Source organism: Colossoma macropomum, unplaced genomic scaffold (assembly GCF_904425465.1).
Source record: "Colossoma macropomum unplaced genomic scaffold, Colossoma_macropomum, whole genome shotgun sequence".
Classification (NCBI taxonomy): Eukaryota; Metazoa; Chordata; class Actinopteri; order Characiformes; family Serrasalmidae; genus Colossoma; species Colossoma macropomum.
In genome coordinates, this window is record NW_023494795.1 from 690,001 (window position 1) to 700,000 (window position 10,000).

A 10,000-nucleotide genomic window follows, 5' to 3' on the forward strand; every position below is an offset into this window, starting at 1 on the left:
GTGAAAGAGCTCTTCAGATTGATGCAGAATATGCTGCAGATGGTTGTATATAGCACCAAAAATGGTTCTACTGTGGTTATGACGTCAAGCTTGTAACAATAGAAAAAGCCTTTTTGGTGATACATAGAACCCTTTTCAAAAAACGTGGCCATATAGAATCATGCAAATCATGAAAAGGGTTCCTTGAATATTAATGGTTCTTTTACTATACTTTTTTTTTTTACTAGAGAACCCTTGCGGAACCTCTTTTTTTAAGTGTGTGAATTTAACATATTGGGTGAAAAAGAAAAAGGCTCATATTTCCTCCACATTTAATGTTTTATTAATGTATTTTGTGTTATGTCCAGCAAATACATATAAATTGTTCACTAAAATTAGCATAATATGCCATATTTAAATGTGTTAATGTATTTGCAATTAGAAAATCAGCAGAAGTTGGCCAGGGGTGCCTAAACTTTTGCTTAAGACTGTGTGTATGCATTATCCAGCACAGTTTGGATTAGATTTCTCTATTAATTTCACGTTCTTAAATCAAGGTAGCAAATGGAACCAAAGGTTATTTGCAGTGATGCCATAGAAGAACAACTTTAGCTTCCCTAAAGAAGCTTTCAAGAGAGGGAACCATGTGACCTCCGCATAATGTAAAGTGTCTATACCAATTGAGTTTTTCCTAGAACCATATGTCCCAAGCCAAGAACCAGTGAGGAATCTTTATTGGTAATGGGTTCAAATAACGTGTTACCGAGTTTTTCCCCCTGTTGATTCCACTTTTCTAAGTAATGAGCTTAGAAAAACATTTACAACTTCCTAGGAACTCAAGTGACCACCATCCTACTGCTCCTCTAAACTCCCAGACTTTTAAAACTCTGAGCTATGAGCTTCTAAGTTTGACCTTTTTCCTCTACATTATTCAAAATGTTTTATTCAACACCTAATACCCAAAACCAGAGCTTTCCTAGGATAAAATAAGCTACAATAACCGTCAGAAAGAGAGACTGGAATGTGAGAATTGCATTACTATTCAAACCCTTTCACTCCGACAAACCTTAATTCATTCAGGTGCACAATATGACCTTAACAGGCCACCCAATTAGTTGTGTGGTGTGTGCCTGCATGCACCGACAAAGGGTTCAGGTTTAAAATGACTGTGTCTCTGAGGTTCCTCAGTCTGAATGTGAATAGAGTCAAACATGAAGAAAGTTGTTAAAGAAGAAGGGTTCAGAGGAAGTCCCTGAAAGACCCCGTATGGACGGATACTTCATAATCACAAAATGGAGGAAGCATCACAATTGAACAATGCTTAGATCAGGGATGACAAACTGGGTTTCTTTCAGGCCACAGCTCTGCAGAAGGTGCGTTCCAAAAGACAGGCTGCATTCGGGAAAAGTGGGTCCTCAGCAACATTGTCCATTGAAAACTTCTTGTTTGTATTGATCTCGTAATGCAAAATAGAACAGTCTACTGAGATGCTTGAGACTAATGGCACCTGGTACCTGGCAAGCAATAGCGCACAGTATATTTTACCCTTTTTCCCAGCCTTTTAAAACAGTTTTTGTCATTTAGTATTGGCCATCCAGTGTGCTAACTAAGGTGATTATGATGGTATAACAATATTGGCCATCCAATGGGCTAACTAAGGACTTTGAGACAGTATAATAGCATTGGCCATCCAATAGGCTAACTAAGGTGTTTGGGACAGTATAATAATATTGGCCATTCAAATGGTCTAACTAAGAGGTTTGAGACAGTATAACAGTACTGGTCATCCAATAGGCTAAGGTGTACAGTGTAATAGTATTGGCCATTCAATGTGGTAACTAAGGTGTTTGAGACAGTATAATAATATTGGCCATCCAATAGTCTAACTAAGATGTTTGAGACAGTATAACAGCACTGGTCATCCAATAGGCTAAGGTGTTTGAGACAGTATAATAGTACTGGCCATCCAATGGTCTAACTAAGGTGTTTGAGACAGTATAATAGTACTGGCCATCCAAAGGGCTAAGTATAAGATGTTTTTGAGAGTATAATAGTATCGGTTGTTCTATGGTCTAACTAAGGTATCTGAGATAGTATAATAGTTTGGGCCATATGACATATTGTAATATAATATATAATGTAGTGTAGTTTACACTGTAAATGTTCTCCAAGAATTCAGCACAGGATGTTGTATAAAACTTGCTTTAGTAAACACTTCATCTTAAAGCCTAACTTTGAGTATTATTTGAGTATAATTATTGATTATTTTTATTGAAAGAACAGCTGTTTGAATTTGTGAAAAACTGAAATTAAAAAACTGGTCAATTTGTTGGCATTTTTGTCTCTTTAAAATGTATTTAAGATGCCATTTTACAAATTTGCAATTTTCAAACTGCTACTTCAACTCTTTCATTTCCAAATATGTAATATACTGTACAAAATACAGTTATGTACTGCATTAAAAAAGTACAATATTTCACTACTTTAAACATCACAGTATAAATGCAGTGAAATTTAATTAAAGTAACTATTTGGCAACTCTGCTGCCGTTATGTTACTAGAACACAGCAAGATCGCAGTGATCTCCCCCCATAAACACACCCATTCAACTCGTCAACCAGTTCGCAAGACCTTCACGAATTTCAGTGTTAGAAGAGGAAAAACACTAATCTCTGCAGAGCTGTGGCCCAGAAGGAACCCAGTCTGACACAACTGGACTAGACTTTTGTCTTTTAAACGATGTGATAAATTGTGCTTAATTCAACCATGGACTTGAACTAACAAGGTTAAACTAGGAGGACAAATGGAGCAAATTGGAGCATAAATATGGTGAAATATTGAAATATAACAAACAATCAAGAAGAATGAAGAAAAAATTCACCAATTACTTGCAAAATTGGAGGCTATATTGTAGACAAACATGCTTCCAATTATTATCTCTATTCTCTTAGCTTTGCTTTATTTGCCATAACTCCATGTCGATGTTTGTATGAATGATGCTGTTGGAATGATTCGACTCAAATATAATTCATTAATCTGATTTATTTTGTGCAACTTTTTATATTTCAAGCTTTTTGTCTTTATAGCTGATGTTTTTTGTACCTCATTATTCTCGGAAATCTTCAGCATGAACATCCAGTTCTGATTACAAGATTATATTTTTAAAAAATTAATTTAGTTCAACAGTATGTTATACATATTACAACACAATGGCTAAAATCAGAGCAGATTCTACTGTATATGTTCACAGTTATGTGGTTTTTTTGAGTGTAAAATGACATAATAGAAGTCTAGATGTGCTTTTACAGTGAAGTGTGAAATTTCGGGCTGGATGTCATGTTATTGCGTCCGTCGCCTGAAGCTGCTTCACAGGTGTACAGTGCGCTGACTGGATAAATAGAGCTGGATTTGACTGAGGTCGGCATCACAATGGCCATTTAACAGGGGGGCTCATGTTTAGTGTCTATAAATGTTAAGGGTGGGGGGGTGAATGCTTATTCTACACCTTTAGGGCATTTATCCCCCAGGCACTGCGCTCACTGTGGTGTCATACTGCTCGCAAACACGGCACTGTCAAAGCGCTAACTGTCTCTGTGAACTAACGCCACCAACAGCACATCAACCGGACCCCGCACACACACACACACACACACACACACAGTCTGAGAGCGAGAGACACTGTACAGCTGGATTCAGTCTGAAATTCAGTCTCAGCACATTCTCACTGCCTAGTAATCATGAGAGTATAATAGAATTTAAAGGATTAAATTACATAACATTGATTTTTCTACCAAATGCATTTGAAAAATAATCTTATATCTTCTAAAAAATAAAAAATCAAGTTTCTACACATGTATCTACACAAGTTTATACACACATAAATGTATATATATATATATATATATATATATATATATATATATATATATATATATATATGTGTGTGTGTGTGTGTGTGTGTGTGTGTTAATAATTGCTTTTCTACATTTTTGACAGGGCAGCAAAAGCACATTCTTCCATATATTCTTCCATATATTCTCCACAAGTGGGAGAGTGCATGTGTGGTGTACACTAAGAGAACAGTGCAGGTCTGAATGCTTGACCCCTTACAGTGGGGGCAGCTTCATATTCTGAGGGGATTTTGCTGGTATGGTCATCCCCTTAGAGGGAAGAGTAACTGCAATGAATAGGAAGTTCTGACTGGCCACCTTTATCCTATAATGACACTGATGGGAGTGGTCTATTCCAGGAATACGATGCCCCCATCCACAGGGCAGTGAATGGTTTAATGAGGACAAAAATGATGTAAATTATATGCTCTGGCCTTTGCAGTCACCAGATCTCAACCCAGTTGAATATCTATGGGGGATTTTGGGCTGATGTGTTAGCCTGCATTATGTGACTTATATTATATATAACTGTGACTTATATTATATATATTACACATTATGTGACATATTATTTTAAATAACAGAGTGGTAACTAGTAATGTAGAACATTACACAGTGCTGTGAGGCCTGCTGTGTGACTGATTTCATATTACATTACATTTGTATGTAATATGAACTTTTTTTATGAAAATTTGAAAATAGAAGCCACTCTGCCTTCAAAGCAACCAAGAATTTTTTTCGAGATAAAAGAAGACAAGTCACTGGTTGGATCTTCTCGAAACACTGCAATACAGTTGTGTGCAAAAGTTTTGGCACCCTGGTAACGTTCTATGTTTTGCTGATTTTGAGTGTAAATAAGTTAACACGTCCTATACAGAGAACACACTTAAACACTTTAATGCAAAACTACTGTTTATGTACTGAATTTAACATATTGGGGGGAAAATCAAGATAATATTTGGCCAGTGCAAATACTGTGGTACAATTTATATTCTTTCCAAGAAGTTACACTCATCAAATAAGTAGAAACTTGTGCACTCACATTTCCAAATGTCATAATTAAGTATGTCGTCTGTAGAAGATGTGTTAACTCATGCTATTGTGTTAACGTGTCACTTGACCAGAATTTCTCATTGCCATGCTTTTAGCAGGAACAGCTTCCTTAAAGAAAGAAAAAACGTCTAAAAATAAGAGAAAACAATGAGTCATCAGGCCTTATGACTCTCAAATACATGATTTATAAATTTAGTTATTTTGTGTTTATGTTTACCAAAACACAGGTGCCTGAGTCATGGATCTTTTTTGACCATTATATTTTTTTTATTATCATTTTTTTAGCATTTCAGTGTCCACCTCTGCCTGTCAGTGATCCTTACTTTTGACCTTTGTATTCCTTTCACTTGTAGTCAGCATTTTGCCCTACACACTTAAAAAAATGGTTCTTCAGGGGTTCTTTAGTAAAGAAAATGGTTCTATATAGAACCATGAGCATTCAAAGAACGCTTTGCATGATTTAAGGGTTCTTTGAATGTTCATGGTTCTATATAGAACTATTTTCTTTACTAAAGAACCCTTGAATAAACATTGTTTTCAATGTGTAATACAGTCTGTGTCCCTGTGTGAAAACTGCCACATCTCTAAAATGGACACCAGCTGTTTGACCTCTTTCAAAAGGCGCTACTTTTAAAATGAAATGAATTGCAGTGGCTGGATATTTATGTTACAATGAATGTAGTTTTGAACTGAGATGAAGTGCAATTGTGAAATAATCATGTTTTTTTTTAAATCATTGCAACTTTACTTGAAAATATGAACATACATCATCTAGAAAATTAAGAAATACTTAAATCCTTAATTTCATCAAGAACGTATTTGGTTTCAGCGTCACTCCAAAAGTGTTTTGCTGCGTCTCGTGCCAACGCTGCTTGCTTATTTCTGGTACAGCAGTTTTTGCACATGCACAGACTGAGGAATCCGAAAGAAATCAGAGTAAGAGTTTACGTGCACTAAGAAATCTGATAACTGAGCTAAAATCCAGCCTCTTTATCAGATTTCCTAATCAGATTTCTAGATCGGAGTGTGCTATTTACATGACCATTTGAATAATCTGAAAACTGCAGAAATCTGATCATGATCGGAACATTGAGTGCATGTAAATGCACTCACTTTAGCATAGGGGGCCATTATTATGCACTTGTAAAGGCCTTATTGAGGTTTATAAAGCCAACTAAATTGGCTGCCCATTACTACTTTAATAATCAATAACTAGAGTGAATGAAATTTTTTGCAGCATTTTTATTCATAAAATCTTGTAAATAACCTTTTTCTAAGCATACAGATTTACCAGATTTGGGTATTTTCATAATAATAAACATTGTGCAAAAGATCATGAGGTATAATACACAAATAAATGCTCTGAAAAATTATTAATTTTGCCTAATTTCTAGTTAAAGTAGTAACAGGAGTGAGCAGTTATCTGCTTGATAAGTAAGCTTCCAGTGATTGGCTTAATAAGGGTGTGAAAATTGTCACATAAAATGTTGTGCAAAGGATGATACATAACACACAATACACACAATTTTTATTGTATTTTTTATGTTTTATTTTTTTTTCACATAACCTGAAAGTGCCAGTTGCATTTAAAGGGAAACTCAACCAATTTTTAAAAAATCCATATAATTAAATTATTAAGATGTAAACAAATGTCATTCAGAGCGGTTTGATGTTCTTTTCTAGTGAAACTTAGAGTCAGAATTGTTCACAGTGGTGGTGATAGGAACCAGATGTCCACCTCCAAAAGCTCCCTCACAGAAAGTTACTACATGAAATAGTTATGAATTCACTGCCTGATGTCTGAGACATGGTTATTTTGGCTTGAAGCATATTTTTAAAAATATATTATAAAAAAAAATTATATATATATATATATATATATATATATATATATATATATATATATATTACCATCATCAGTATTCAATATAGAAGCTCAGAAGACCCATGTAGGTTTTGGATAGTAAATAAAATGTCTATTTTAGTGTTGTAGTCATGGCGACCCCTGGTTCCTATCACCACCACTGTAAAAACATCTGAACCATTTCACACCAAAGACTCTGTTTCCATCTCAGTCATTGAACTGTCTCAGTAATGTTACCCCTTTCAGGTTTAACAGCTTTAAAACACATATGAGGGAAAAAAAGTGTGTAAAATAAATCAGGTCGAAAAATTTATTTTATCATTGTGTGTGTGCTGCACGTTCTGTGTTAGAGCCGGAGACAGAGGTGTGTTAATCTCTCAGAGAGCACCCAGAACAGCAGAGAGACACTGAAGCGACACAGAGAGAGAGAGAGAGAGAGAGAGAGAGAGAGAGAGAGAGAGTGAGAGAGAGAGTAAATCCTTTTTTCCATCATTACCTCGGCCCGGCCCTGCCATGGCTTCTCTACACAACACACACTCTGCCTTCTGCCCACTTAATTAGTCTCTGAGCTACACACACACACACACACACACACACACACACACGCACAGTCCCTATCTATTCACATCCACACACTCTCACTTTTTGTCCGTCTGACTCCTTCTCTCACTCCTGCTCACTCTTTCTCTCTCTGTCTCTCTCTCAGGCACATTTTTGGAAACTGAACATGAATTCAACTCAATTTAATTCAGTCTCATTCAGAGAGGCTGCGTGATCACAATTCAGCTAAAACCAAACGTAGCGTTAAAGGGCCCGTGTCATTACGTTTTTCAAAATAAAAGAATTTGATGTGAAGCGTGGAAAAAAAAATCCTTCCACTCAGCAGTCTGTACAGTCCACATATGGAGGCTAAGCTTCAAAATCAGCCCGTTTTGAATTCAATGTTTTTGTGATGTCACAAACACCAACACGTTTACATATCTCCGCCTATTCAGCCTACAGCAGGTTGGCCCCGCCCACTCATGCTGAAGTTATTAGTAGTGTTTCAGCCTGGACTGCTCTTTGAGGCACAGCCAATCAGAACAGGGGACATTTACATACAGGCATATTCAAAAGCCTATTGGTCGAATTACAGAAGTTTTAAACACTCTCAGAAAAATGTTATGTTACCCTTATGACTCCCAGAGGGGGGATATTTCACCTCTGCATTTTAACCCAACTGTGTGGTGTGGTGCCCTACCCACGGTGCCCAGGGAGCAGTAGGGGGTTGGGTGCCTTACTCAAGGGCACTCAGCTCAGGGGATCGAACCGGCGACCTTCCGGTCACAAGGCTGGTTCCCTAACCTCCACGACTGAAAAAAGGTATAAAACAGCCCAGGCTGAAACACTCCTTATAACTTCAGTGTGAGTGGGTGAGGCCAACCTACCGTAGCCCATGACTGCCCCCAAAATAGATACTAAACTGTCACTGGGTCAGTGCCCCTCTCGTCACTGGGGTGGTCTCCTCAAGGGTACACCTCAGTACCTTTAGTCAGGGAACATAACTGAACCATAATCCACTGAAATGATATGGTCTAAGCTGTACTGACTCCACACACCCCGTCTCGTCTCCAGGACTTTATTTTACTGTTCTGTTTAAAACATTCGGTTATGAAAAGATACAAATACAAACTTTTCACCTGGAAAAACTTATTTAAGGTTCACAATCAGACCTTAAAACCACTGTTGTACCTTTGAGGGAACATTTACACTGTTTGTACCTTGATGAACGAAAAATGTACCTGAACAGAACCTTTATTTCTAACAGGGTAGCTCAAAAACAGACAGTTTGTGAAGAATTAGTTGGTAACCGAACATCATACACTTTGTTAAAAGTTGTATTCCTTCAAATTTACATGAAAAGACTTTAAAATGAGCTTTAACTTTTTAGTGTTTATTGGTTCTCATTCTATGTGCTTTATACTGTATCTGCTATGCGGCTGTCTGATGGCCTACCTGCTCTCAGGTCCTCAGCACTTTGAGGTGTGCTCGTGCTTTTTTGCTTCTCCAGTTTTAAACCGAGATTGTAAGGCCATGTTATAAATCCAGGCTGGACGAGTTTACAGGTCATGATGAAAATAGGATACTCACCTCGTGTGAGCACATTCACTTTGCCAGAAAATTCAAACTGTACTCAAGGAAATAACACGGGGCTCCTGCAAAGGTCAGTACTGTGTCTCTTTTGGGGGTCCCCTTACTGTTATGGGTGGTCCGGGACCCCCACAGGCCCAGACTCAATTTGAACCCTGCCCAGAAATCAATGCGAACTGATGGATTGATGGAACTCAAACTGCCAAAAAAAGAAAAAATGGTAGACGAAGCTGTTTATAAGCTACAGCAATAAACTACTTTATAGTGCTTAATGTTTCAGAACCATGACAGTGTTTGCTGTTCAGGCGGTATTTAAGGTCTCACACACACACAAACACACACACACACACACACACACACACACACACACACACACACACACACACACACACACCTCTCTATCTCCATCTCTCTGTGGTGTTGACCTGTGTGTGCTGTAGCCGCTCTGGCTGGGTCAGAGGCTTTCTGGCTTCGGGGCGAGTCTCCTCTGCTCTCAGTCTCTCTCTTTCTCTCTCTCTCTGTCTCTCTCCCCCTCTCTCTCTCTCCCTCTCTTCTTTATCTATTTCTCCTTCTTTCTTTTCCACATCTTCTGTTTTCCATCTGCCTCTCTTTCTTCCTTTCTCTCTCTCTCTTTCTCTCTCTCCCCTTCATTCTGTTTTTCCTCCTTTTTCCTCCTCTTTTTCCTCCACTTTACCTCTCTCACTTTCTCCATCTGTACCTCTACCTCTTCGATCTCTCCTTTTCTTTGTCTTTTCAGTATTACTCTTTTCCCCTTCTGTTTCTGTCTCTTTCTCTCTTTCTCCAGTTCCCCTTTATTTATCCCTCCCTCTCTCGTTCCCTCTATCCTTTCCTTTTTCCTCTTTTCCTCCTCCTTCTTGTCTCAGTTCTTCCTTTTCTCCTTCCTCCCATCCTTTCTGCTTCACTCCTTTTCTGTGCTCTTCTCTTTCTTCTTCTTTATCTATTCCTCCCTCTCTCCTTTCCTTCTTTCTTTCTGCTTTATTCATTTTCCTCTTCTTTTACCTCGTCTCTATTTATCTATCTTTCTTTTTCACTTTCTTTACCTATGCCTCTTCCCTCTCTGCCC